Here is a 25,912-nt window from a genome sequence, read left to right on the forward strand (position 1 = left end):
ATGGCGGTGCTGCAAGCAGCGCCGCCATGGGGATTCCGACCCCCTTCCCGCCAGCCTGTTTCTGGCGGTTTTTCCTGCCAGGAACAGGATGGCGGGAACGGGTGTCGTGGGGCCCTTGGGGGCCCCTGCACTGCCCATGCCACTGGCATGGGCAGTGCAGGGGCCCCCCAACAGGGCCCCAGCATGATTTTCACTGTCTGCATAGCAGACAGTGAAAATCGCGACGGGTGCAACTGCACCCGTCGCACCCCTGCAACACCGCCGGCTCCATTCGGAGCCGGCTCCTGTGTTGCAGTGCCTTTCCCGCTGGGCCTGCGGGCGCTCCCTTGGCGGGCGCCCGCCAGCCCAGCGGGAAAGTCGAAATGGCCCCGCGGTCTTCTGACCGCGGAGCGGTCTTTTGACGGGGGAAGTATGGCGGGCGGCAACCGCCGCCCGCCAAACTTGGAATGACCCCCTATGTTCTGTTTGACGCACCTGTGATTCCCATGTGGTTTCCACGTGATTCCCACAAATCAGTCTGAAAATACTAATTTAACTTTTACCCTCCAATTTCAAATTCCTTGATATTTACAGTAGGTTTTGAAATTTTCAATTTTATATTTAGCCACTTTATTTTTATACACTTTATTAATCTATTAATCATATTTAATTTTCTAGGCAGTTATGGACCCCCTGATGAGGCTGTGCGGAACCCCAGCAGTCCCCAGACCACAGGTTGGGAACCCCTGCTCTAGGGTGAGTGCTTCTCTTTAGGTCTTCATCAAAAGTATTTCTGGTGCTCAACGTTTTGCCTACAAATCATTGCTTTCAGGTGTACTAATCTAATTGGTTAAACTGTAGCAAAATAATACTGCAAACAAAAGTCCATGGCTGGAAATTGTGTCTACAGCATGACGTCAGGTGGTTACCCAATCATCCTCCCTAAACAACTTGATGTATGGACCTAAGAAAGTAGGGCTGGATCAACCTCACACTGAAGGAATCCCATCAACTCCACCTGCCTGTTGTATCATGTTCAAGGTGTGGTATATTAAATTCAGATTTGCAACATTCAACATGTGACCCTACTTGGTAGCAAAATCAACATCTCTGGTCTTGTGCAATATTTCCATCAATTACATCAACAGTCTTGAGAACAAGAAATGCAAGAAAGATAAGATCAGGTGACAGGCTTTGCTTCTTTTTCACATCCCGGATCTAGAATTCCAGTGTCACACAGATCTGGCAACACCGTGCCACCTTCTGGATGGAGCTGAAGAGCTGAATCTTCAAGAAACATATCAGCTGCATGCAACTAACCCTCCCATACCCACTCAGCCAGCAAGATGCTACAAGAAGCTTAACCATGCACCCACTAAGTAGCAAGCTGCTCTTGCTTTTCCATCCTTTGTGTCCTTCCCCTGTACTCTGTACTGAACTTTATTCTATTATGGTTAGGTTAATGCACTGGTTGTGTGTATGCTACATGAAAAGTACACACATATAGAACACAAATATTAAGAGGTCACTGTCCAGTCTCTGTAAGTTCTGATAATGCAGAAAAGGGGCAACCACCTGGGTCCCTAGTTTATTACCAATACCTCTTTATATTTCGTGACTTAGAGCAGAGGTACCAGCTTAAAGAATGTTTATGGTGTTTTGAAGTGTATTCATGGGCTTCCCTCAGGCCTTGCACTGTTGTGTGTTGCTGTCCCTACGATACAGTGCTGCACGTTGGATTATTGCCCACAGGATGCAAAGAAAGGTGGTGGGTCATGGAGCAGTACATTGTTGTGACATCCTGACCCTAGGATGCACTGCAGTTTGATATGTTAAAGTCCCTGGTAGAGTGTGGTGGCTTAGTGCTCCCTGGAGGCAGTGTAGTGGATTACAATCTCCATGACGCAATGCAGTTGGTTAGTGTCCCTACACTATAGACAAGTTCGCAAGCATGCATTACACTGTGCTCATTTGGTGTCCCTAGATTGTGGGAGGATGGTCATTGATGATAGAATGGACCGTAGTGTGTTCATTGGGACTGAAATGTTAAGCAGCATGTACCCCTGCCCTGAGTGCCCAACTGCAGTGTTGTCTCGATCCCTAATGCTGATTTTTTTGTCATAGACAAACACGAATCGTGCATGTGTGCCGTGACATAGGCCTGTCTCATGGATTGCAGTCTTGTTGGACCGGGAGGGATGCCCAAAGTGCTGCCCTTATAGTGGTGGAATGGTACTGCCTTCACCAGGAGTTAAGCAGCACAAGCACTGTGCTAGAGGCATACAGTGTATTGATCAGTAGTAGTGAACAGGACATTTTTACCCTGTTTCTCTGGCATGAGTCCTATAGGTTCACCACCCTTTTTAAAAGTTCCACTGGTATGTGCTTAATTCACCCCTGGCCTACATCAGATATAGAAGGGTGTGTGTGATGGAGAAGTCCTGAGTGCATGTGTGCTCACAAGAAGTACACTACACAAGGTGTGAAGTGTGGTACAGTGCACGCATGGTAAATGTGTATGCTGGCAATGTGTGTTTTTAAAATAACACACACTGGTACAACACAGAAATGCTGCAGTACTAAACAACATGTGCAGACTGAATGCATTTGCTGCATGTAGTTATGCTTGTGGTGGCATTGTACATGAGGATAACAGTGCTGTGCAGTTTTTGGACTGTGAATGTACACTGAGTGCAAGTGTGCTTGCACTGGTACATTACATGGAGGACCTTGGGTTCCATTTTGGAAAGCCCAGACATGTGGAGTGGAGAAATGCCCCCAGACAGTTGTGAATTGCTGTATTCCTTTTAGCTGGACATGCACTAGAGGATGGAGACCCAGGGTCTCTCTGTGCATCCCAAAGGGCTCTTTGATTCAATGCTAGATCACTAGGAAGGGGCCTGGACACATCTCAGTAAAAAAGAGATAGGGCTGATAAGGGAATGATAAAGAACAGGGCTGGGAGCCCTGGATTAATCTTTGGATGCACATATCACTGTGGCAGTCATCCTGGTGTGAACTCTGATCACTCCCATGAATCTTGTTGTGGGTTAATCAGCTTTAGATTCCTGTGTGCTGTGACAGAAATCCTTCAGAAGGAAGAAGAACGGGGAAAGATGTCCATTTCAAAGAAGCAGAATACCAACATAAAACTTTAGAGACTCCGACAATAAATAACATTTTGTGACTATAAGTAGGGGAGTTTGAGCCCCAAAACTTTGTCATCTGCTTAGGAGCCGGATGGGCTGTGACCAGGACTGGGGTCCCAGGCCTGCTAGTCCCCTTGCTCAATGAGGGGACATCACCTAGTGAAATTAAGAACACCTGCCCTGGAACCTGAAGCACAAGTACCTGCCTGCTTGCCTAGACCAGTGTTTCCTGTGAGGAGGAGGAAAGTGTTGGAAGGAGCAAGGTCCGGGGGGGAGAGTCCTATCATTTGAACTTCCCTTGAGAGGTATGAGGAATGCACAGATCGGGCCGTAACCCAAATGCTGGATTGTTTCGGTGACCTCATGTGCCAGGAAGGGCCACCATGGGCTAAGTCCAGGAGTGAGGATTGTGCGGAGATCACCAAACCTGCATGACCTTGTGGTGCGTGGCCTCTCTTGCCAGAGAGGGAGCAACCATAAACATTAATGCTAGGTCAGTGCGACCGGACTTGTGAGTGCCGTGGCAGTGACCCAGTATGCCAGGAGGGGCTGCCGACATGCTAAGGAGAGGGTCTGGGTTATCGCCTGGGACCAAGAAGATACTGCTGTGACCAAGCCGGATCCAACCCACCTTAAGTGAGCTGCACCGAAGGAGGACCGAGGATCAATGGACATCTCCAGAGCCCCATCCGGGCAAGGAGATCAGCCTTTCCCCCCTCGCAAAGGGAAGTATGACTTACTGTGTGATCACTGAGCGGGAACAACCCCGATGGTTAGAACCAGCCGGCAGTATGGCTCCAAGGAGAGTGCCTGCGCCTGCTGGGTGCTGCTGCTTGTGACCACGTGCAGCCCATCTTTGCCCATCCAGAGCAGGACTTTGCTGCGCTGCTGAAGAGTGCCATACTGCCGAAGTGGGTAAGCCATAACCTGTGCTTTGGGGCCCCAGGGGACATACTGCGATTGGTACTGCTACTCCATAGACTCTTGTGACTGAACTTCCAAAAGGAGTCAGAGGGGAAAACTCTGGAGAGTAACTGGGGAATGACACTGAAACCACTGGACTAAATTTAGTGGGACAAGGAGTGGGCTGACATCTACTAGAGCCCTGACCTTAACCTCTTAGCTGCTGGGCCTTTTTCCCCCCCAGTGCTGAGCCCTTTTTTGGCTATTTGGGGTAGTTCGCGCTTAGGCCTTCATAACTTTTTGTCCACATAACCTATCCACACCAAATTTGCGTCCTATTTTTCCAACATCCTAGGGATTCTAATGGTATCCAGAGTTTGTGGTTTCCCCTGGAGGAGACCAAGAAATTAGCCAAAATACAGTGAAAATTTCGTTTTTTTTAAAAAAAATGGGAAAAAAGGGCTGCTGAAGAAGGCTTGTGTTTTTTTCCCTGAAAATGCCATCAACAAAGCGTTTCTGGTGCTGAAATCACCATCTTCCTACCTTTCAGGAACGGGCAGACTTGAATCAGAAAACCACATTTATCAACACAAATTAGGCGTTTTACTGGGACATACCCCATTTTTACTATTTTTGGTGCTTTCAGACTCCTTCCAGTTAGTGACAGGAATGGGTGTAAAACCAATGCTGGATGCTGGAAAGCTAAACATTTCTTAAAACTAGACAAAATTCTGAATTCAGCAAGGGGTCATTTTTGTAGATCCTACAAGGTTTTCCTACAGAAAATAACAGCTGAAATAAAAAAAATATTGAAATTGAGCTGAAAACAACAGCCATTTTTCTTTATGTTTTACTCTGTAACTTTTTCTTGCGATGTCAGATTTTTTAAAGCAATATACCGTTGTGTCTGCTGGACTCTTCTGGTTGCGGGGATATAAAGGGCTTGTAGGTTCATCAAGAACCCTAGGTACCCGGAGCCAATAAATGAGCTGCACCCTGCAGTTGGTTTTCATTCTATACTGGGTATACAGCAATTCATTTGCTGAAATATGAAGAGAGAAAATAGGTATCACAAAAACCTTTGCATTTCCAAAATGGGCTCAAGATAAGGTTTTGAGGAGCAGTGGTTATTTGCACATCTCTGAATTCCGGGGTGCCCATACTAGCATGTGAATTGCAGGGCATTTCTCAAATAGACGTCTTTTTTACACACTCTCTTATATTTGGTAGGAAAAAATGTAGAGAAAGATAAGGGGCAATAACACTTGTTTTGCTATTCAATGTTCCCCCAAGTCTCACAATAAAAATGATACCTCACTTGTGTGGGTAGGCCTAGCGCCCGCGACAGGAAATGCCCCAAAAAACAACATGGACACATCCCATTTTTTTGACAGAAAACAGAGCTGTTTTTTGCAACGTGCCTAGCTGTGGATTTTGGCCTCTAGCTCAGCCGGCACCTAGGGAAACCTACCAACCCTGTGCATTTTTGAAAACTAGAGACCTAGGGGAATCCAAGATGGGGTGACGTGTGGGGCTCTGACCAGGTTCTGTTACCCAGAATCCTTTGCAAACCTCAAAATCTGGCTAAAAAAACACGTTTCCTCTAATTTCGGTGACAGAAAGTTCTGGAATCTGAGAGGAGCCACAAATTTCCTTCCACCCAGCGTTCCCCCAAGTCTCCCGATAAAAATTATACCTCACTTGTGTGGGTAGGCCTAGCGCCCGTGACAGGAAATGCCCCAAAACACAACGTGGACACATCACAGTTTTTGACAGAAAACAGAGCTGTTTTTTGCAAATTGCCTACCTGTAGATTTTGGCCTCTAGCTCAGCCGGCACATAGGGAAACCTACCAAACCTGTGCATTTTTGAAAACTAGAGACCTAGGGAAATCCAAGATGGGGTGACTTGTGGGGCTCTGACCAGGTTCTGTTACCCAGAATCCTTTGCAAACCTCAAAACGTGGCTAAAAAAACACGTTTTCCTCACATTTCAGTGACAGAAAGTTCTGGAATCTGAGAGGAGCCACAAATTTCCTTCCACCCAGTGTTCCCCCAAGTCTCCCGATACCAATGATACCTCACTTGTGTGGGTAGGCCTAGCGCCCGCGACAGGAAATGCCCCAAAACACAACGTGGACACATCCCATTTTTTGACAGAAAACAGAGCTGTTTTTTGCAAAGTGCCTACCTGTAGATTTTGGCCTCTAGCTCAGCCGGCACATAGGGAAACCTACCAAACCTGTGCATTTTCTAAAACTAGAGACCTAGGGGAATCCAAGATGGGGTGACTTGTGGGGCTCTGATCAGGTTCTGTTACCCAGAATCCTTTGCAAACCTCAAAACGTGGCTAAAAAAACAAATTTTCCTCACATTTCAGTGACAGAAAGTTCTGGAATCTGAGAGGAGCCACAAATTTCCTTCCACCCAGCGTTCCCCCAAGTCTCCCAATAAAAATGATACCTCACTTGTGTGGGTAGGCCTAGCGCCCGCGACAGGGAATGCCCCAAAACATAACGTGGACACATCAAATGTTTTCATAGAAAACAGTGCCTACCTGTGGATTTTGGCCTCTAGCTCAGCCGGCACCTGGGGAAACCTAGCAAACCAGTGCATTTTTGAAAACTAGAAACCCAGGGGAATCCAAGATGGGGTGACTTGTGAGGCTCTGACCAGGTTCTGTTACCCAGAATCCTTTGCAAACATCAAAATTGGGCCAAAAAAACACTTTTTCCTCTCATTTCGGTGACAGAAAGTTCTGGAATCTGAGAGGAACCACAAATTTCCTTCCACCCAGCATTCCCCCAAGTCTCCCGATAAAAATGGTACCTCACTTGTGTGGGTAGGCCTGGTGCCCGCAACAGGAATAGATCACACAACGGTCAATGTTGATCCTTACATGAGGCAGCTGGTGACCCTGGGGTGATCCATTTCTGACACAGGCACTAGGTGTAGGCACTCAAGTGGGGTAGTGTTTTTATCAGGAAAGGTGAGGAATCCTGGATGTGAGGTGGAAGGAATTTTGTGGATCCCAGCATATTCCTGTAGTTTGTGTGACAGAAATGCGAGAAAAATAGAGTTTTTATTCAACATTTCAGCTTTGCATGATATTCTGGGTAAGAAAACTTTGGGGAATCCACACAAGTCACACCTCTGTGGACTCCCCCGAATGTCTAGTTTCCAGAAATGTTTGGTTTTAGTGTGTTTCTCTATATGGCCGCCGAACCCAGGACCAAAAACACAGGTGCCTGCCTTACAAAACCAGTTTGTTTTGCGATAGATAATTTTGATGTCTCCACAATACGGTTTGGGCGGTGGAATTTGGGGCTGAACTAAATTGGGGAGCTCCCAAGACAGCACTCTCTCTCTCTCTCTCTCTGCTTGCCGCGGCATTCACCTGCTCTCTGGGTTGGGCTAACCCACTATTACCCAGTTGCACAGACTGCTTGCGAAGGGACAGCAGGACTGTCCTCATCACCTCCCTCATAATGTACTGGAAGAGGAGTTATCGAATGGGACTCCTCCGACTGAAAAATCACTCCCAGAGTCTGCGCCATTGTCCTATCCCTCAGATGCTGTCTCAGTATCTGATGTCTCAGTCTCTGATCCTATGTCAGAGCTGTCCTCTATAACCCGAGTGCCGGCAGCAGTCATCAATCAAGATGCCATCTCTGCTATTGGCTAAACTGTTGCTCTAAAATACTAGCCTACGTAGACAGTCACAAAATCGATGGTGTGTGTGAGATACGTGCAACAGTAGAGGCCACCTTACCTGTGCTTCTTCCCTGAATCAGCACGTTCTTTCAAGACACTCAAAAAACACCTTGTCACATACCATTCGTCACAGTCTTTAGCACCTCCTGCGCCCAGTCCAACAATCATTATTGGTGCTCCCACTCCCTCCTCTTCAGATTCCCTCATTACCACCCAGCAAAAGTGCCCTTCATCTCTCCATAGCCGCCCTCCACCCCGCACATACATTTCATTTGTATTATAGCGCAGGTAATGGCTGACTTTACTAATGTACTCAGCTATTTACATAAAATACAGATTTGCTCTTTGCAGTAGGCATATAAACCTTCTGCGCTTCTTTATAGCACTAAAACTGCCACTAGACAAGTCTGACCCTTTTGTAGCAGAAACATAATCACAATACATACTTGACTTTTTTATTGCTGCCTAAAAGCTACAGTTGAAAAGCGTCAGTTGAAGTATGTGCATTTCTTTGAAGACGCAAGCTGCAACTGCAAGACAACTGGTGGCAAATCTATATATAAATATATATATATAAATAACCAAAATGGCCCCCAGGGAAACCCTACAACAACTAAAAAAAATATTGCCCCCACAGGGGGTCGCCCTGCCCACGGGCGACCCCATGTCCATTTATTTATTTTTTTAATTTAAAAAAAAAAAAAAAAAAAGGTTGCCCCTGGGGGGTGCGCGATCGCGTCCCCCCCAAGGGGGCACCTACCTTTAAAAAAAACAAAATATGCCCCGGGAGGGGGGCCGGCCCGTTTTCCGAGGGGGCCAACCCCCCGAGTGAAATCCCTGGCGTCTAGTGGTGTTTCTTGGCCCCCGATCGCTGCTGTGCTTTCAGAAGGCCTCGTAAGAAAGGGGTGACTCTCCCCTTTCTTACGAGGCCTTCCTGAAACTGTTTCCTGGCCCCCGATCGCAGGAAACCTGAAAGAAGGAAACCTGAAAGAAGGAAACACTTTCAGGAAGGCCTCGTAAGAAAGGGAAGACTCTCCCCTTTCTTAGGAGGCCTTCCCGAACGTGGGGAAGGCCGTTTTCCCCATCGGAGCAGGAAGCGGCCACAAGGGGACGATGGGGAAATCAACCTTGGGGGATTGTACGGCACAGTTGGCTCAGCTCAAAGCTCTATTGTTAGCTTTGGAACACGCGGATCCGGCGATACTAACATTGCTGGTCTGCGACTCCTACTACTGTGTTCAATCTTTCAATGAATATTTGCACTACTGGCGGTTGAATGGGTTCAGAGATTCTAAGGGCAACACCATTAAACACAAATTGCTGTGGGGGAAGGTTGCGAATCTGAGGGAAACGCTTCCTAAGGTCCATGTTGTACATACACTTGGACACCAGCGCGTTGGAATACACGTTGCTGGAAATACTTTGGCTGATGAAGCTGCTAAATCGGCAGTGGCAGTTGCCACTGTGGCCGCAGTAACTCGTTTGAGTTCCAAACCAGTCACAGAGATTTCGGCTGCCATAAAAGCTACGGCTGATGGCACGCCATTTCCTAAAGGATTCCCTTCTAAATATAGTTACTGCATGGGTGGTATGCTAAACGCTGTAGTTAAAATCCCTGGCGTTGGTGTACGTGAAGTGCCCAATAAATTTGAGAGACCTCGATTAATATCTGCAGCACATGAGGGGGCGGCATCTGCACATGCTGGTGTGGCTGCCACGATTTCACTTTTACAGGCTCGTTACTGGTGGCCTAGTCTCTATAAAGAGACAAAGCAGTATGTCCTTTGTTGTGACGTCTGTCAACAAATTAAAGCTTTGACGGCTAGACGCCCGCAGCAGACGCCCCTTCTGATTTCAAATAAACCTTTACAGTGTGTGTACTTGGATCATTGTGGTCCACTGACGCCAGATAGTGCATACAAATATATATTGGTTGCTGTAGATTCGTACTCCAGATTTGTGTGGGTCTGGCCACAGCGCTCGGCTGATGCTCGGACTGTTATTAAAGATTTGCGCATCTTTGTCGATACATTTGCAGTTGTGGCTTTTCATTCGGACCAGGGCCCTGCTTTTGCCTCTAAGGCATTCAGAGACACCATGGCTTCGTTGGGGGTCCAACTACAGTTCTCGTCTCCATTTCATCCCGAGGAAAATTCTGTAGTGGAGCATTTAAATCGTGATTTAAAGCAATCCTTAACGGCCAGAGTTATAGGTACGGGTCGTAGTTGGCTAGCCCACCTTTATGGAGTACAGAGAGCACTTAATAACTTGCCTAGAAGGTCCCTGGGGGTTCGTACTTCATATGAGTGCCTGTTTGGAACACAAATGTATGTTCCTGATCTAGATGGTCCTGGTGTGGAGACGGCAGATACGCCCTTTGACATAAATGATCATGTCACTGTTTTGCAGGATTTACAACACTTCAGTGAAGGTAACTCTTCTGCGAGTGCTGCCTCCACAGGAATTAAGGATGAGCCAGTAACGCCTACTGGTTGGATACCCAGGATTGGGGATCTTGTGCGTGAAAAGGTCACGGTAAAGAAAGAATTTGGTCCTTCTTATCGAGCACCAGTCGCTGTGTTAGGGGTTAGCGGCACGAGAACTGTAATTTTACCACCGCTGCACGGGGCCAAAGGAAATCGCTTTGTTTCCATTGATAATGTCAAGTTACAACATGTGGCCGATTCTGCACAGCAGACCAAGAGGGACATCCAGTAGTTCCGGAATCCCTCTCACTACTGGGGAAGAAGTCCCGCTGCAGGTGATTTGCACCGACGCTATTTCCTCTCCGAGCTTGGGGAGGGTGGAAGCTGATCTTGCGATTGTTCCACAGACGACGATTAATTTGGAATCTTTTGATCAAGTTGCTGTACGTTCTACTGATATTTCTGAACATGTGGTTTATAGCGTGCCAAGGCTGCTTCTTTGTTCACGGTTGCACCTTTTGCAAGAACTGCCTCTGGCTGCTTCAACGACACTGATGGTGCCGTGTCAGACTCCTCGTCCTCACTATCTTCGATCAGAAGGTCCACGTAAGCTGCTGTGTTGGCTTAAAGACACATATTTTGTTTTTCGTTGGAACTAATTGCGGCTTTTTATGGCTGTAATGACTGTTTTCTTGTGGTTGGGATTTGTGGTTACTTTTTTTTTGGTAATACATGGTCATTTTCTTCCTGAACGATCTGACATTGAGCACGTGGAGACGGTGTTAAAACCACATTTTTCGTCTCATATGGTTCGAAGAGATTTGTCCAATGTGAACATTTCTGCAGTACCGATTCCGGATGGGATTGTGTGGGATAAAGTGATGTTTGATATATATGGTCCCACTGAATTGATTCAAATACCGTATGTTCTCAAGTTATCGATGAATGATATCGTTATACCAGGCATTGTTTCAGATGATTGGGATGTGAAGACAGTAGATTCTATGCTGACAGAATTGCAATATTATACTGTCTACAACGATGAAGATGCTTACCTATTTAGAGATAATCATGGTGACATGTTTTGCTACAATTATTATGGACACCACTTTATTCATAAAGTGAGTAGCCCTAAGTCGATATTTGAATAGGTGCAATGGGAACATTGCCCGACTCCTCCACAGGGGAGTTCTAAAACGTATTATGATAAATTTGCATATTTTTATGGGCATACTCAATGGAATGCTAAGTCTTACTATTTTAAAGTTACTCCGTATGCTAATAAGCAAATGTTGTTGACCGATACTAAATTACTGTATTCAAATTTGTTTGTATCTAAACTTTCGGTTGAGGGGTATGAATATTGGTCCAAGACTGTTGACTTGAAAAGTGTCTGGGGAACGAAAAATTGGCAAATGTGAGGCAGGGACACTTTATTTAGGGCATGTATTATTCCTGTCCAAATGATTTTCCTCAATGACACTGTGCAACAGACTAGTTGTTTGGGCTTAGCAACGATTGGAAATTTGAATTTGCCTGGTATTCCTGTCCCTTCCAAATTGAACAATTGGCAGCGATATGTTAATGCCACATTTAGTGAGCTTACACACTGGGTCCAGAATGGTACGCTTAACACTTCATTGATACATCCGGGCGGGTGGTTATTATGGCCCATAGACACTAATGGGTGTCATCAGCGTTTTGTGACCTCTTCAGGGGGGTTCAGGACTAGTAGGGCAGACCCTCGCTACATATCACCAGAACATGCTGATATCATTACTACATACAGCGTGGGGAAGCTTTGTCAGCAATGGTTGAAATCATACACGCTGGATGCATTTAAGTCACATCTCACGTTACTGTCTAATGATACTGACTTACAAGATTTTTTGTCAGGACCACGAATTCCGCGGAAGAAGTGTTTTTTATATGAAGTATATAATGAGATTTGGAAGCTTTCACAACAAGAGGCAGCGGTCCGTTTGAGACAAAATGATCAGGAAAATTTGATACAGGCTTTGTCAGTTGTGGATAATGGGATGCATACCCTTTCAGACCGTGTTTATACAATTGACAACATCGTTTCCTCTGCTATAGACATTATTAAATCAGATATGTCTTCTTTATATCATGGGCAGAGTCAGACTCGGTCCATCATGCAGCTGGGTTGGACTCTACAGACCTTGAAGGCAGGTCGCGTTCCATGGCAGCACATTCGTGCCAGGGAGATTTTTATTTCCTTTAATTTGACTCGTCAACAACAGCTGATGGCTAAAAAGGAAGCAACATATGTTATGTTAAATATTGAAAAATTGGAGAAACTGCCTTTTACGGTTGCTGAGATTCCGGCAGCTGAGTGGTTGATTCATGGGGTTATTAATCTGCCTATCTCCACTCTGCAATTTACTTCTTGTTTAAAGCACAATCCGGTGGGTTGATATGAATGGTTGGGAGACAGTTACATACACGAGGTGTGGGAGCTTCCCTTTCGATACAGATGTATTAATGGTTTGAGGGAGGTTTTTCTTAGCGGTAGCGAATGCGAAACTTCTGTCAGCCATTCCATGGTTTGTAAACAGCTGTCCTTGCACGGGGCATGTAATGCCTCAATTGCTAACTTAGCTTGTTATCTGAAGGGAGTTCCAGTCCCAGTAATTAAAAACACTTTCCAGGTGCTTTCAAACGGCAGTTACGTCCTTCTTAACAGTGAACCCTGTTGTGGCCTGCGTGCCGGAATAGTTTACGTGGTCGTTGTCACCAAGGCCGTTACGTGCTGCGGGAATGTGTTGTTTCCCCCCACTCAAATTAGGGAGGTAGCAGACATCTGGCCTCATATTGCTACTTCCAAGGTAAATTTCGACAAGTTGAGTCGAATAAAGGCTCTATTGTTTCAAAAGCATGTGGCCCTTACATCTGCTAGCGAGACCTACGCATTTCAGGTGGCAAGGTCATCAGCGGAAATACAGTCCCTTTTGAATACTAACTTTCCGAGTCACTTTGGTGAACTCGTGGGATGTATATTTAATGCATCCAGCACTGCTGTAATTGCAAATTTTTTCAAAACCGTTGGTGTTGGTTTTGCTCACACCTTCTCTTCCATATTCGGTTTAATACCTTTGGCTATTCACTCTATTTTCGGAAGCATTTTTGGGGGTTTCCCGATTACTTTGGCTTTATTGGCTGGGGTTTTGCTGTTGCTGCTGTTCTTCCACAATGGCTGTCCCGCCGCGACGAGATCCCATATTGGCTCTCCCGTCAGCACAGCTGTGTCGTGAACGCATGATGCAGCATTTTGGAGCAACACTCCTGGGACAATTGGAGTGTGACTGGTCTCTGACATTCCGGCCGGTTTTGGATTGTGTGCAACCCGTGTTTCGGTGCCTCTGGTGCTCGTTTGAACATGCACTGGCTCTTTGTCTCTCACTGCAGCGCCCCCCAGTGGTCGATGCTGATCTGTTGATGTTCCCGATTAGGGCTCATTCCCAGACTTGTGCACTACGGTTGCGTTTGCTTCGTGAGGCAGTTTATGAGATTCCCTTCCTGGAGGAAGATGGTATTGTCTCATTCATAGGCCCTGCACGGGGTGCCTCCCTGAATGGTTTTGGGGCTTTGGAACACACCTGCTCCATGGTACTTTTTGGCGTGGATCTTCCGATATTGACATATATCGAGGTGGAGGAACTCCTGCTTTCTATTGCTTCTGTCTGACAATTGGATTTTTTTTCCATAAAAGAAAAATTGACATTATATTGAATTTGGCTTTATCGTCACATGCTTTCCAAATTTATGACTTTGTTGTCCTCTGACCTTGTCGAAATGTATATTTTTATGTCTTGTTTATTTCTGGGGCATACTTTTATATTATTAGAACCACTTGCTACCGACAAGGGGAGGGTGTAGTGTGGTCAGTTTTACGTATCCTTTGCGCATTAGCTTCAGGCCTTTGTGCATTTTGCCCTGGATGTATTTTATTCCTTTGCTCCTAGTTTAGAGCCTCTGTGCACTTTGCTCTAAATGCGGCTTCGTACTGTTATTTTTCAAATAGCCAGTTCTACGGTCTTGTTTTATGTTTCATCACACTGTTTAGTCTACTTCAGCACTGGAGTTCTCAATAACACATTCTTGTTCACTCTGTGCTTCAGTCAAGGATACAGTCTGGTACATTGCCGATAGACGTGGTAGGAGTTTAGTCTTTGGCATTCCTGCGTAGGGACATTTTGTGATCACGCTGACATGTTAGTTATAAAAACACTTCCTTGTCCCAATACACGTTAGAGGGAGATTCCGACCAGGGAACCACGACTAGACGCCGACTGCCTCGTTGCAGATGCTGAACCAGATCACAGGCCTTTGCTCAGGTATGAGGGCTGATGTCTCCCAAGGGATTCAGAAAGGCAAGTTAGAAGCTTAACATGCTGTGCTCGAAATAGAACTAGCTGCGGGAGAGTAGAAATCGTTAAACACCATGATAGCATTGTTCTTATGTTTCACTCTCCTCGTGACTATTTCAATCCTACTGTGTTGTATGGTTCTGGTTATTGCGGCTCACGCCTTATTATCTAAAATGCAGACGTTTTATTAAAACATTATATAAAACTTATACTGCCTTTGTCATTTGTATATGAGATCATACTGTAAATGAGAGAGTTGGTTTGGATCTGAGTGACTACAACTTCCCTAAGAAGTTCCAAAGATGTTATGCGCTCGGCTGCCCAATCATCTCTTCCCTTTTGGAGAAATGAGGCACTGCTAGTTAGCCGGAGCAAAACCGGGTTTAGGGTGACAGAGGTCCTTCCAAGTGGGTCAGACTCAGTCCCCCACACTGTGAACGATCCTGCTGCCTAGAAATCCAGTAGTCTCATTTAGGATAATGAGAGCCCACGCGACAACATAAGGTCTGGCTTCAACTGGGTACACAATTCCTGGATTGTGGCACGGTCAAACCTGTAGGTGATGATTAAATGTCGCTCCTCCATTGTCAACAGGTCCACCAGCGGTCAGTACACCGGAGGATTCCGCCATCTCCTCACATGTCCCAGCTGACGGTGCCTAGGAAGGACAACAGCGACCACAGAGTCAACCAATTCTGAGGTATGTACACACAGCTACGCAGAACACGACACAAAATACAAAATTCTTCCTGTATGTGTGTTGAGTCCAGGCCTAGGTATGTGTGACGCAGTTGTAAATGAAGCCATGTGGGCCCCTGAAATGGCGGATGCCTGACCTCTAAAGTGGGACAATGGGAAGTGAGGTAACTGCGCTGGCGTTGTACACCGTCGCGGTAGGCGGTCGTAGACCGCGGCGCAATGCTGCATTGGTTAACATTGGACCCTATGGGTCCCAGGAGCCAATGACGAAGTGCGCCGGCGGTGATGATACGCACCGCTGCAGACGTCACCGCCGCAGACGTCACCGCCGCGGATGTGACCGCCATTTTCTATCTGTTCAATCACTCGATACCTGATCTTCGACAGGAGAGGACCTACACTGCAATTGCTGCTGTCACCTCGGTCTGGAAGAGACAATGGCACGTGCGTCTGGGGAAAGGGCCCCTGCCTTCACTGCACAGGAGTTGGAGAAGCTCGTGGACGGGGTCCTCCCCTAGTACACGCTACTCTACGGTCCTAGAAATACAACAGGCACCTCAGGGGGAAGGGAAGGGGGGGCACCTCAGCCGGATGACAGCACCACGCCAGATCCACGACGGGGCTCCATGCCCATTGATGTATCCTGGGGAGTGCAAAGCCACAGTCTCACAGGTCTTTGCAGTGGGTGGTTTGCCCACTTTACCATTCTGGGGAGTGCAAAGCCACAGTCTCACAAGTCTTTTCAGTGGGTGGTTTGTCCACTGCTTTATCCTGGGGAGTGCAAAGCCACGGTCTCACAAGTCTTTGCAGTGAGTGGATTGCCCACTGCTCTATCCTGAGGAGTGCAAAGCCACAGTCTCACAAGTCTTTGCAGTGGGTGGTTTGCCCACTGGACCATCCTGGGGAGTGCAAAGCCACAGTCTCACAAGTCTTTGCAGTGGGTGGTTTGCCCACTGCTCTATCCTGGGGAGTGCAAAGCCACAGTCTCACAAGTCTTTGCAGTGGGTGATTTTCCCACTGCTCTATCCTGGGGAGTGCAAAGCCACAGTCTCACAAGTCTTTGCAGTGGGTGGTTTGCCCACTGCTCTATCCTGGGGAGTGCAAAGCCACAGTCTCACAAGTTTTTGCAGTGGGTGGTTTGCCCACTGGACCATCCTGGGGAGTGCAAAGCCACAGTCTCACAAGTCTTTGCAGTGGGTGGTTTGCCCACTGCTCTATCCTGGGGAGTGCAAAGCCACAGTCTCACAAGTCTTTTCAGTGGGTGGTTTGCCCACTGCTCTATCCTTGGGAGTGCAAAGCCACAGTCTCACAAGTCTTTTCAGTGGGTGGGGTGCCCACTGTACCATCCTGGGGAATGCAAAGCCACAGTCTCTCAACTGGATAACAGTCTCCACTGGTTCTGGAGGGGGACTGGTGCCCAGAGTGCTTCATCCTGTTAAGGACTCAGGTAGTGGATGCTGTTCTCCACTGGTCTCGGAGGGGGACTGGTGCCCAGAGTGCTTCATCCTGTTTAGGACTCAGGTAGTGGATGCTGTTCTCCACTGGCTCTGGAGGGGGACTGGTGCCCAGAGTGCATCACGCTCCCCGTGACGGTCCGAGTTCCGTCACTGCCCCTGCCGCACATGGGCAAACGATGCTTGAGTTGGCGGTGCTTGCCCTGTTCAGCGGTGCTTGCCATGGCGGTCTTTGCCCTGTTCAGCGGTGCTTGCCCTGTTCAGCGGTGCTTGCCATGGCGGTCTTTGCCCTGTTTAGCGGTGCTTGTCCTGTTCAGCGGTGCTTGCCATGGTGGTGCTTCCCCTGTTCAGCGGGGCTTGACTTTGCTGACTCTGACCTGTGCAGCGGTGTGTGCCATGGCGGTCCCTCATTGCCCAGCGGGGCTGAGGCTGCCGGGGCCCTCCTGGGCACTGACTCTGGCGGTGGTCCCCGTACCAGTGATGATTGTGCTGCCCTTGGGCACTGACTCTGGCGGTGGTCTCCTGACCAATGACGATTGTGCTGCCCTCCTGGGCACTGGCTCTGGCAGTGGTCTCCGGACCAGTGACGATGGGGCTGGCGGTGGCGTCCTGGGCAGCGGGGAGGATGGCGGCCTTCTCCGCCGTGCTGCTCTTCCCAGACTTTGGAGACTTCTTCTGCCCCTTCCCCACCTTGGGAGGAGTCACAGCAGACTCGACACTCCCCCCGGGACCCTTGTGAGCGGCTTTGCCGGCAGGAGTCTTCACCCTCTCCCGTCGGGCACTGTCCAACTTCTGGTGCTTCACAGGGGGTGGACTGGCAGTGCTTTGGCTCTGTGTCACACTGGCTGCCCTGGTGCCCGGTGCACTCCACATACCTCTAACAGGCACCACTGGTACCGGACGTTTTTTGGCTGAGGTGCTGGTACGGGACTTATGAATTGGAGGGGGGGGGTGGGACAGAGGTCAAGGTTGCTCAGGAAAGGTTTCTGACGAACTCTGGGACGGGGAGCTGGAGGTGGTCTGGGAGTGGAGTAAGAGGAGGTGGTTGTAGGAGGTGTAACGTTTGATGCTTTGGGTGCAGGTGCATGTTCTGGAGGCTGTCGTGAGGTGGATGGATGTTGGGTGTGAGTGTGCCCGCGTTTGTGTACTTTGGGAGGGGGCATCACAGACACACTGGGAGAGGACACAGGGGACGTGTAAATGGTAGTGGGGTGGTGAGCGGGGTGTGGTGCTCGGTGTTCTGGTGTGAGTCCTAGTGGCTGTAATGGTAGTGCATGCAGGTGAGAGTGTAGACGACACTGGGAGGGAGGAGGGAGACGATGAGGAGGGGGACACAGTGGAGGCAGTGGATATTGCTGTGTCTGTATGTGGGTGATGCGTGTGTGAGTGCCTCTGGGATGTGTGGTGCCTATGTTTGCCAGAGCTTCCCTTGTGTGTTGACGTGTGTGCATGCTGGTCTGATGGTGTGCTTGGGATAGGCAGAGGTACAGGGGATTGGCTCTGGGTGGAGGAAGTTGGAGGGGGGAGGCTAGACACAGGGACAATGGCTGCCATCAGTGCTGAGGCCAGAGATTGCAGGGTTCGATGATGGGCAGCCTGACCAGAATGAATGCCCTCCAGGAATGCATTAGTGTGTTGCAACTCCCTTTCTACACCCTGGATGGCATTCACAATGGTAGACTGCCCAACAGTGAGTGACCTGAGGAGGTCAATGGCCTCCTCACTGAGGGCAGCAGGGGTGACAGGGGCAGGGGCTGAGGTGTCTGGGGCGAAGGTGATGCCCACCCTCCTGTCTATCATCACCGCCGGCGCACTTCATCATTGGCTCCTGAGACCCATAGGGTCCAATGTTAACCAATGCAGCATTGCGCCGTGGTCTACGACCGCCTACCGCGACTGTGTACAACGCCAGCGCAGTTACCTCACATCCCATTGTCCCACTTTAGAGGTCAGGCATCCGCCATTTCAGCGGCCCACATGGCTTCATTTACAACTGCGTCACACATACCTAGGCCTGGACTCAACACACATACAGGAAGAATTTTGCATTTTGTGTCATGTTCTGTGTAGCTGTGGGTACATACCTCAGAATTGGTTGACTCTGTGGTCGCTGTTGTCCTTCCTAGGCACCGTCAGCTGGGACATGTGAGGAGATGGCGGAATCCTCCGGTGTACCGACCGCTGGTGGACCTGTTGACAATGGAGGAGTGACATTTAATCATCACCTACAGGTTTGACCGTGCCACAATCCAGGAACTGTGTACCCAGTTGGAGCCAGACCTTATGTCACCAATCCGCCATCCCACAGGAATCCCCCCTCAAGTGCAGGTGCTATCAGTGCTCCATTTCCTAGCAAGTGGGTCATTTCAAACAACAGTGGCCATGGCATCAGGGATGTCCCAGCCTATGTTTTCCAACGTGTTGTCCAGAGTGTTGTCTGCCCTGCTGAAACACATGAAGAGCTACATCGTTTTCCCTCAGGTGGAGGATTTGGCTACAGTTAAAGGTGACTTCTATGCCCTGGGACATATCCCTAACATCATAGGTGCCATTGATGGAACCCATGTGGCTTTGGACCCCACCCACAGGAGTGAACAGGTGTACAGGAACCAGAAGAGTTATCATTCGATGAATGTACAGATGGTATGTTTGGCAGACCAGTACATCTCGCAGGTAAATGCTATGTTCCCTGGCTCAGTGCATGACGCCTACATCCTGCGGAACAGCAGCATCCCTTATGTGATGGGTCAACTCCAGAGGCACCGGGTGTGTTTATTAGGGGACTCTGGTTACCCCAACCTGTTATGTCTATTGACCCCAGTGAGGAATCCCAGGACCAGGGCAGAGGAACGCTACAATGAGGCCCATGGGCGGACTAGGAGGGTGATCGAACGCACCTTCGGCCTCCTGAAGGCCAGGTTCAGGTGCCTGCATATGACAGGTGGTCCCTATTCTCCTCACCAAGGAAGGTGTGCCAGATCATCATCGCCTGCTCTATGCTTCACAATCTTGCTATACGACGCCAGGTGCCTTTTCTGCAGGAGGATGGTCCAGATGAGGTGTTGTGGCAGCTGTGGAGCCTGTGGACAGTGATGAGAAGGAAGCAGAGGAAGAAGACATTGACAACAGGGACTCTGTCATACAGCAATATTTCCAGTGACACACTGGTGAGAATTTTTTTTTACTAGTACATTTACTTTCACACTTCTACCTCTATCCTGTCTGTCAATTTGAAGCAGTATTTGCTAACTGAGTTGTACATTTCCATTACGGTTTCACAGGTGTGGTTACCAACGTGTGTCATCTGCTTGCATCCTTCATGGGCTTGTGATGTTTGACATAGGTATGTTGACATTACATTTTCGAACGGATTTTGTCATTGTCATAGATAATACACATTTTCAAAATCAGACTGACTCCAGATTGTTTTGTGGTTCAAGGGTGTTTATTGAAGTGCTAATTATTGGAGGGGGTGGCAAAATGGTGAGGGGTGATGGTGGAGGAATGTCCATGGCAGAGTCCAGTCTATTAGTCTCACAGGTGCACCTCCCATATGGGCATAGGAAATGGAGCTGGGGCAGTTCCAATATGGACAGGGTAACAAAGTGGGACAGTGGGATGACAATCAGGGTGGTCTCATTTCCTGGCGGGGGTCTTGCCATCTTGCTCTGTCCTGTTCCTGGATCTCAGGGACCGCTTGCGGGGTGGTTCTTTGTCTGCAGGGGGTGGGGTGCTGGTGTGGTGGTCCATTGGCGGGCGTCCTGTCCACTAGCGCCGGCGGAAGTGGTGGGCAGTTCATCATCCAGGCTAGTGTCAGGGCCCCTTGGAGTGCCAAGGTGTCCCTCATGGTCTTCTGTATGTCCTTCAGCACCCCTACAATGGTGCCCAGGGCGGAGCTGATGGTTCTGAGCTCCTCCCTGAACCCCAAATACTGTTCCTCCTGCAGGCGCTGGGTCTCCTGAAACTTGGCCAGGACCATAGCCATCGTCTCCTGGGAGTGGTGGTATGCTCCCATGATGGAGGAGAGGGCCTCGTGGAGAGTGGGTTCCCTAGGCCTGTCCGCCCCCTGTCGCACAGCAGCCCTCCCAGTTCCTCTGTGTTCCTGTGCCTCCGTCCCCTGGACCGTGTGCCCACTACCACTTCCCGCAGGTCCCTGTTGTTGTTGGGGTGGTGGGTTATCCTGGGATCCCTGTAGTGGTGGACACACAGCTGATTGACGTGTCCTGGGTACGGAGGTATGGGCCCGCTGGGTGGGTGCTGTGCTGGTGTTACCATAGGGTGGAAGGTCAGTGTTGGGCTGTGCCTGTGCGAGGGGAACGGACTGTCCCGAGGCCCACGATGGTCCGGGCTGGTCATCTGGATCCATTTGGCCAGAGCTGCTGTCATCACTGTGGGCCTCTTCTGTGGGTGGGGTAGAGATGTCTGGACCCTCCTGTCTGGTGACGCTACGTAGTGGTCCTGCAGGGGTATAAAGGCATGATTATTGCATCTGTGTGTGTCATGGTGTGCAATGGGTGGGTGAGTGTGTACCCCAGTGCTAGCATCCCTGTGTGGGGGCTTGTGTGATGATGGTTAGGGGTTGTTATGGGTATGTGCAGTGGGCATGCTTTAGTGCTGGGTGTCCATGCTTTGTTGTGTCATGCAGGGCTTGGTGTTGGGATGGGTGGTTTGTGTTATTAGTACATTAGTGAGGAGTTGGAGTGATAGGGGAGGGGGTGAGGGTGGGGGTGTGTGATAGCATGCAGGTAGGGTGGGGGATATGATAGTTAAGATTTGACTTACCAGTGTCCATTCCTCCACCGACTCCTCCGAGGCCCTCAGGATGCACAATGGTCAAGACCTGCTCCTCCCATGTTGTTAGTTGTGGGGGAGGAGGTGGGGGTCCGCCGCCAGTCTGCTGAATCGCGATGTTGTGCCTGGAGACTACTGAATGCACCTTCCCCCGTAGGTCGTTCCACCTCTTCCTGATGTCCTCCCGATTTCTTGGGTGCTGTCCCACTGCGTTGACCCTGTCCACGATTATTCGCCATAGCTCCATCTTCCTAGCTATAGAGGTGTGCTGCACCTGTGATCCGAATAGCTGTGGCTCTACCCGTACGATTTCCTCCACCATAACCCTGAGCTCCTCCTCTGAAAACCTGGGATGTCTTTGGCGTGCCATGGGGTGGTGTAGGTGATGTGTGGGGTGGTGTATGTGGTGATGAGCGTGGTGATGTGTAGTGGTGTGGGGTGTTTTGTGCGTGGATGTTGTGTGGGTGATGGTGTTGTGTGCCTCTGTGTGGTGGGGTTGTCTACTGCTGTGATCTCTCTCTGTCGCCTTCGTCTCAAATTTTTGGTCGTAGGGGTTTGTGGGTGATGTGGGTGTGTGTTTTATATTGTGTTGGGTGTGTGGAAGTGGTGTTTGTATGTGTATTAGGTGTGTGTTTTTTGAGTTGTCCAATGTGGCGGTGTTTTGGAGATGTGTGTGTATTTTGAGCGCAGTGGTGTGTACCGCCAATGGAATACCGGGGTTGAAAGACCGCTGCGTGGATTCGTGGGTCGTCATAGCATGGGCGTATTTCTGTTGGCGTGACGGTGTAGGATCTGTTTTCGCCAGTTTATCACTGACCTTTGGTGTGGCGGACTTGTGTGGGTGTCTGAATTTCGGTGGATTCCGAGATGTGGGTCATAATAGCTGTGGTGGAATTCCGCGGCTGCGGCGGTGTATTGGTGGTCTTCTGCACAGTGGTAAGCGGCTTTTACCGCCAATGTTGTAATGACCCCCATAGTTCAAGGAAATGGCGAAAATGGTTATGGCTGTATTTATCAATTCAGTCCTTTCTTCTTTTGACTTATCACTGAAGAGTAAAACCAGAATTTGGCAGTGAGTTTTACTGCATTTTAAACAATCTAACGAAACCTGTGAATAACAGATAGGGCCAGATGTAGCAAAATTTTGCATGGTGCAAACTCCGAAAATCGCAGTTTGCGCCATGCAAAATGCCGATTGCGATGCTCATTCACAATTTGCGAGTCGGTACCGACTCGCAAATTGTGAATGCGACTCGCAAATAGGAAGGGGTGTCCCCTTCCTATTTGCGACTTGCATCGCTATGCTAAATTGCTTTGGGACCGCGAATGCGGTCCCAAAGCAATTCGCAGTTACCACCAGTGTTACACTGGTGGTAACCCATTCGCAAAAGGTAAGGCGTCCCCATGGGACCCGTTCCCCTTTGTGAATGTTGCCAAAAAGGGTTTTTCAGAGCAGGCAGTGGTCCAATGGACCACTGCCTACTCAGAAAAACCGAAACCAAATGGTTTTGTTATTTTTTTTATTTTGCAACTCGTTTTCCTTTAAGGAAAACGGGCTGCAAAAAAACCTCCAAAAAACTGCTTTATTTAAAAAGCAGTCACAGACATGGAGGTCTGCTGTCTTCAGCAGGCCACCATCCCTGTGAGTGCAGGGACTCGCTATGGGGTCGCAAAATGCGACCCACCTCATTAATATTAATGAGGTGGGTCTTTGCGACCCCATAGCGAGTCGCATACGGTGTCTGAGACACCGTTCTGCATCCGAATTTGTGATTCGGAAATTCCAAGTCGCACCAACTCGCAATTTCCGAATCGCAAATTCGGACCTTGCTACATCTGGCCCATAGTTCGCTGATTGTTCTAGTCCAGATCTCATATTCCATAGTAATGTCTGAAGAGTCAAAGGGCAGGTGTTCATAAAAATTGCCATTTACCGACACATTTAGAAGTCTTACCTAAACTTATCTGGGACAGTTGTCGTTGATCTGGCTGTGTTACTTTAACCACAAAGAAATAGGTATTGTGGTACAGGTGTATGTTTCTATATGTTTTTTATACAGCGTGAACGTTCAGAAAGGCAACAGAAAGCTGCACAGGATCAAAGGCAAAGTCAACTTGTGATTGATGAGGGGAAGAGGCTTTCTAAAAGCGAAAAGGGACTGTTACTGCATCATCGTGTGGGAGTCTGTAAAGAGGTGTGCCTTTAGCTATTTCCAAAATTGGAGTGGCGGTGGGACAGTCCCGATGGATCTAGTGATGTTGTCAAGATCCTGGGTGCTTAGATGGAGAAGACATGTTGCCTTTACTTTTTTTCACTTCTTCGTATCCTAGCTAATGTTATTTTGGCTGTGGGCATGCAAAGAACCATCGGAGACCGATGACCTTGTCAGCTACATCGGCAGGAGTGCCACTTGTGATGGCTTGGTAGAGGATGTAGCTGGATTTGAAGAAGGTGGGAGCCAACAAGAGGAGTGAGTGAAATTCCAATAGGGTGGGACTGATGTGACTGTATTTCTTCAGGTCCTTAATGAGGTGTGATGCAGCAGGCAGGAAGCCCACAAGGGAGGGCTAGTGTGGATTCTGCAAGGCCGTGAAGCAGTGAATTGCCATTATGAAAGGGGAGAGTACAAGGGTCTGAACAGCAGTTTAGAAGTCAGTTTCCAGGATGAATGGTTTCACCTTCTCTAGTTGAGCGCGCTACCTCCAGACTTTCTTGGTGATATGTCCTGTAAGGGTGAGATCAGTGTCCATGGTGAATCTGAGTGACTTACCATAGGGTGAGAGTTGTGGTTCAAATTCATCCCGGTTTATGTAATTGAGGCAGTTTTGGACTAATTGTTGTTTCTTGTTCTTGGTGAATAGCAGGAAGTCTGATTTGGTAGGATTAAGCGCCGGGAATGTGCTAACCATCTATGGGTGGATGAGATGCAAGCAGTGTTTCAGACATTGGGGCCCTCATTACGATTACGCAGTGAAGGTGGTGGTCGGACAGCCGTGGACCCAGCAGTTAAGACTGCCATATTACGAGTCGGTGGAAGGCAACTGCAGAACACAGTCAGGTTTCCATCCGAACCGCCAGTGTGGACGGATTGGCGCAGCCGGCGGCACGCAGCTCCAGACTAGCAGTCAGGCAGTTTTCCACATCTGTATTATGAGACTGCACACCGCCACGATTTCCGGGGTGGTCTCACCGACACAAAAAGCATGGCGGAAACGTACAACATAAAAGGGAGCACTCACCTTCAGGAACACAGGCATGTTCATAGGCGCCATGGCACGCAAATTGCAAGTCTTCCTAATGTTACTGCTGGCCATTGACTTCCAGGACCAGCGACGCCTACCAAGACACCAACAGTAAGTACAGCAGCCTAGCAAACACTGGAGAGAAAGACATTAGTGCACACACACAACACACACACATGGCACGGCAAGCCATGCACACACACATACACACACAAACACCCATACCAACACACACATGCCAAATCGTGTAACTACAACACACACATGGAAGGAAAGCCAGGACAAGGTTGTCTCCATCAACACCAATGGTGCAGATATAATAAAGAACTTGTTTTTTTTTTTGCATTGTATTTTTTTGTATATTTCTTTATTGATTTTCACATATTTAGATTCAAGTGATACAGAACAGTATAGTGTTACGTCATTTCTTCTTGTCCAGGTGTATTTTGTGTTTTAACAATCAAATCAGTTTATAGAGGAGTCCAAAAGTTTCACCTGTTACCATGGTACATTTCCTCCTTGATATGCAGTTTGTTGAGTATATGAACATACGTTTTATTTTTTTGTATTAACAAAACCAAACACTGTTTTGCTGAATAGAAGAATGAAAATTAATGATATATATTCAATAACTAAGTTGTAAAGAAAAAGGGAGGAAGAAAAAATATAAATATTTAACTGTCACCATGCTTATGTTGTAACTTATGTTGTCATGTTATGCCTGAAATATATCAAGTTCTATTTCGCAGTGTGAGTGGTAAGTGTTGTAAGTCTGACTCATTCCCGTTGGCGTTCTGTTACCTGGGTGTGCATGTGAGTATATAGGGTGAGTTTGTGACTGTATAGTAGTCCTGTGCTACCTCCAGTGGAGGGTGCTCCATTTATGGAGGGCGTAGGTCATTTTTTGCTTCCACCTTCAGAACTAGTGATTCCCAATATTCTGCCCCCGAGCTTGCTATGCCCTTCGTCTGGAGCCACTGCAGATGGTGAGCCTCTGCTTTGGACCACAACAAAAGGTCTTTCAACCACTGAGTTGTTGATGGGGGTGTTTGGGATTTCCATGTCATGGCTATCCTGCGCTTAAATAGTACAAGTGCTAAATCAATGAACTTGTGGAGGTATTTGTCTTTTTTTGTTGTTTTGGTTCGAATATTTAACAGGCAG

The 25,912-nt window shown here is 48.3% G+C and overlaps 1 long non-coding RNA gene across 1 annotated transcript in view; it reads left to right on the forward strand.

Moving 5' to 3' along the window:
* The window catches only part of LOC138250518 (uncharacterized), a 76,237-nt gene that overhangs the window by 5,150 nt on the left and 45,175 nt on the right, over positions 1-25,912 (forward strand). The window contains exon 2 of the long non-coding RNA XR_011194973.1: positions 658-735. This is a non-coding gene — a long non-coding RNA (uncharacterized lncRNA). The remainder of the gene's footprint in view (positions 1-657; positions 736-25,912) is intronic.

This window comes from Pleurodeles waltl, chromosome 8 (assembly GCF_031143425.1).
Source record: "Pleurodeles waltl isolate 20211129_DDA chromosome 8, aPleWal1.hap1.20221129, whole genome shotgun sequence".
Taxonomy (NCBI): domain Eukaryota; kingdom Metazoa; phylum Chordata; class Amphibia; order Caudata; family Salamandridae; genus Pleurodeles; species Pleurodeles waltl.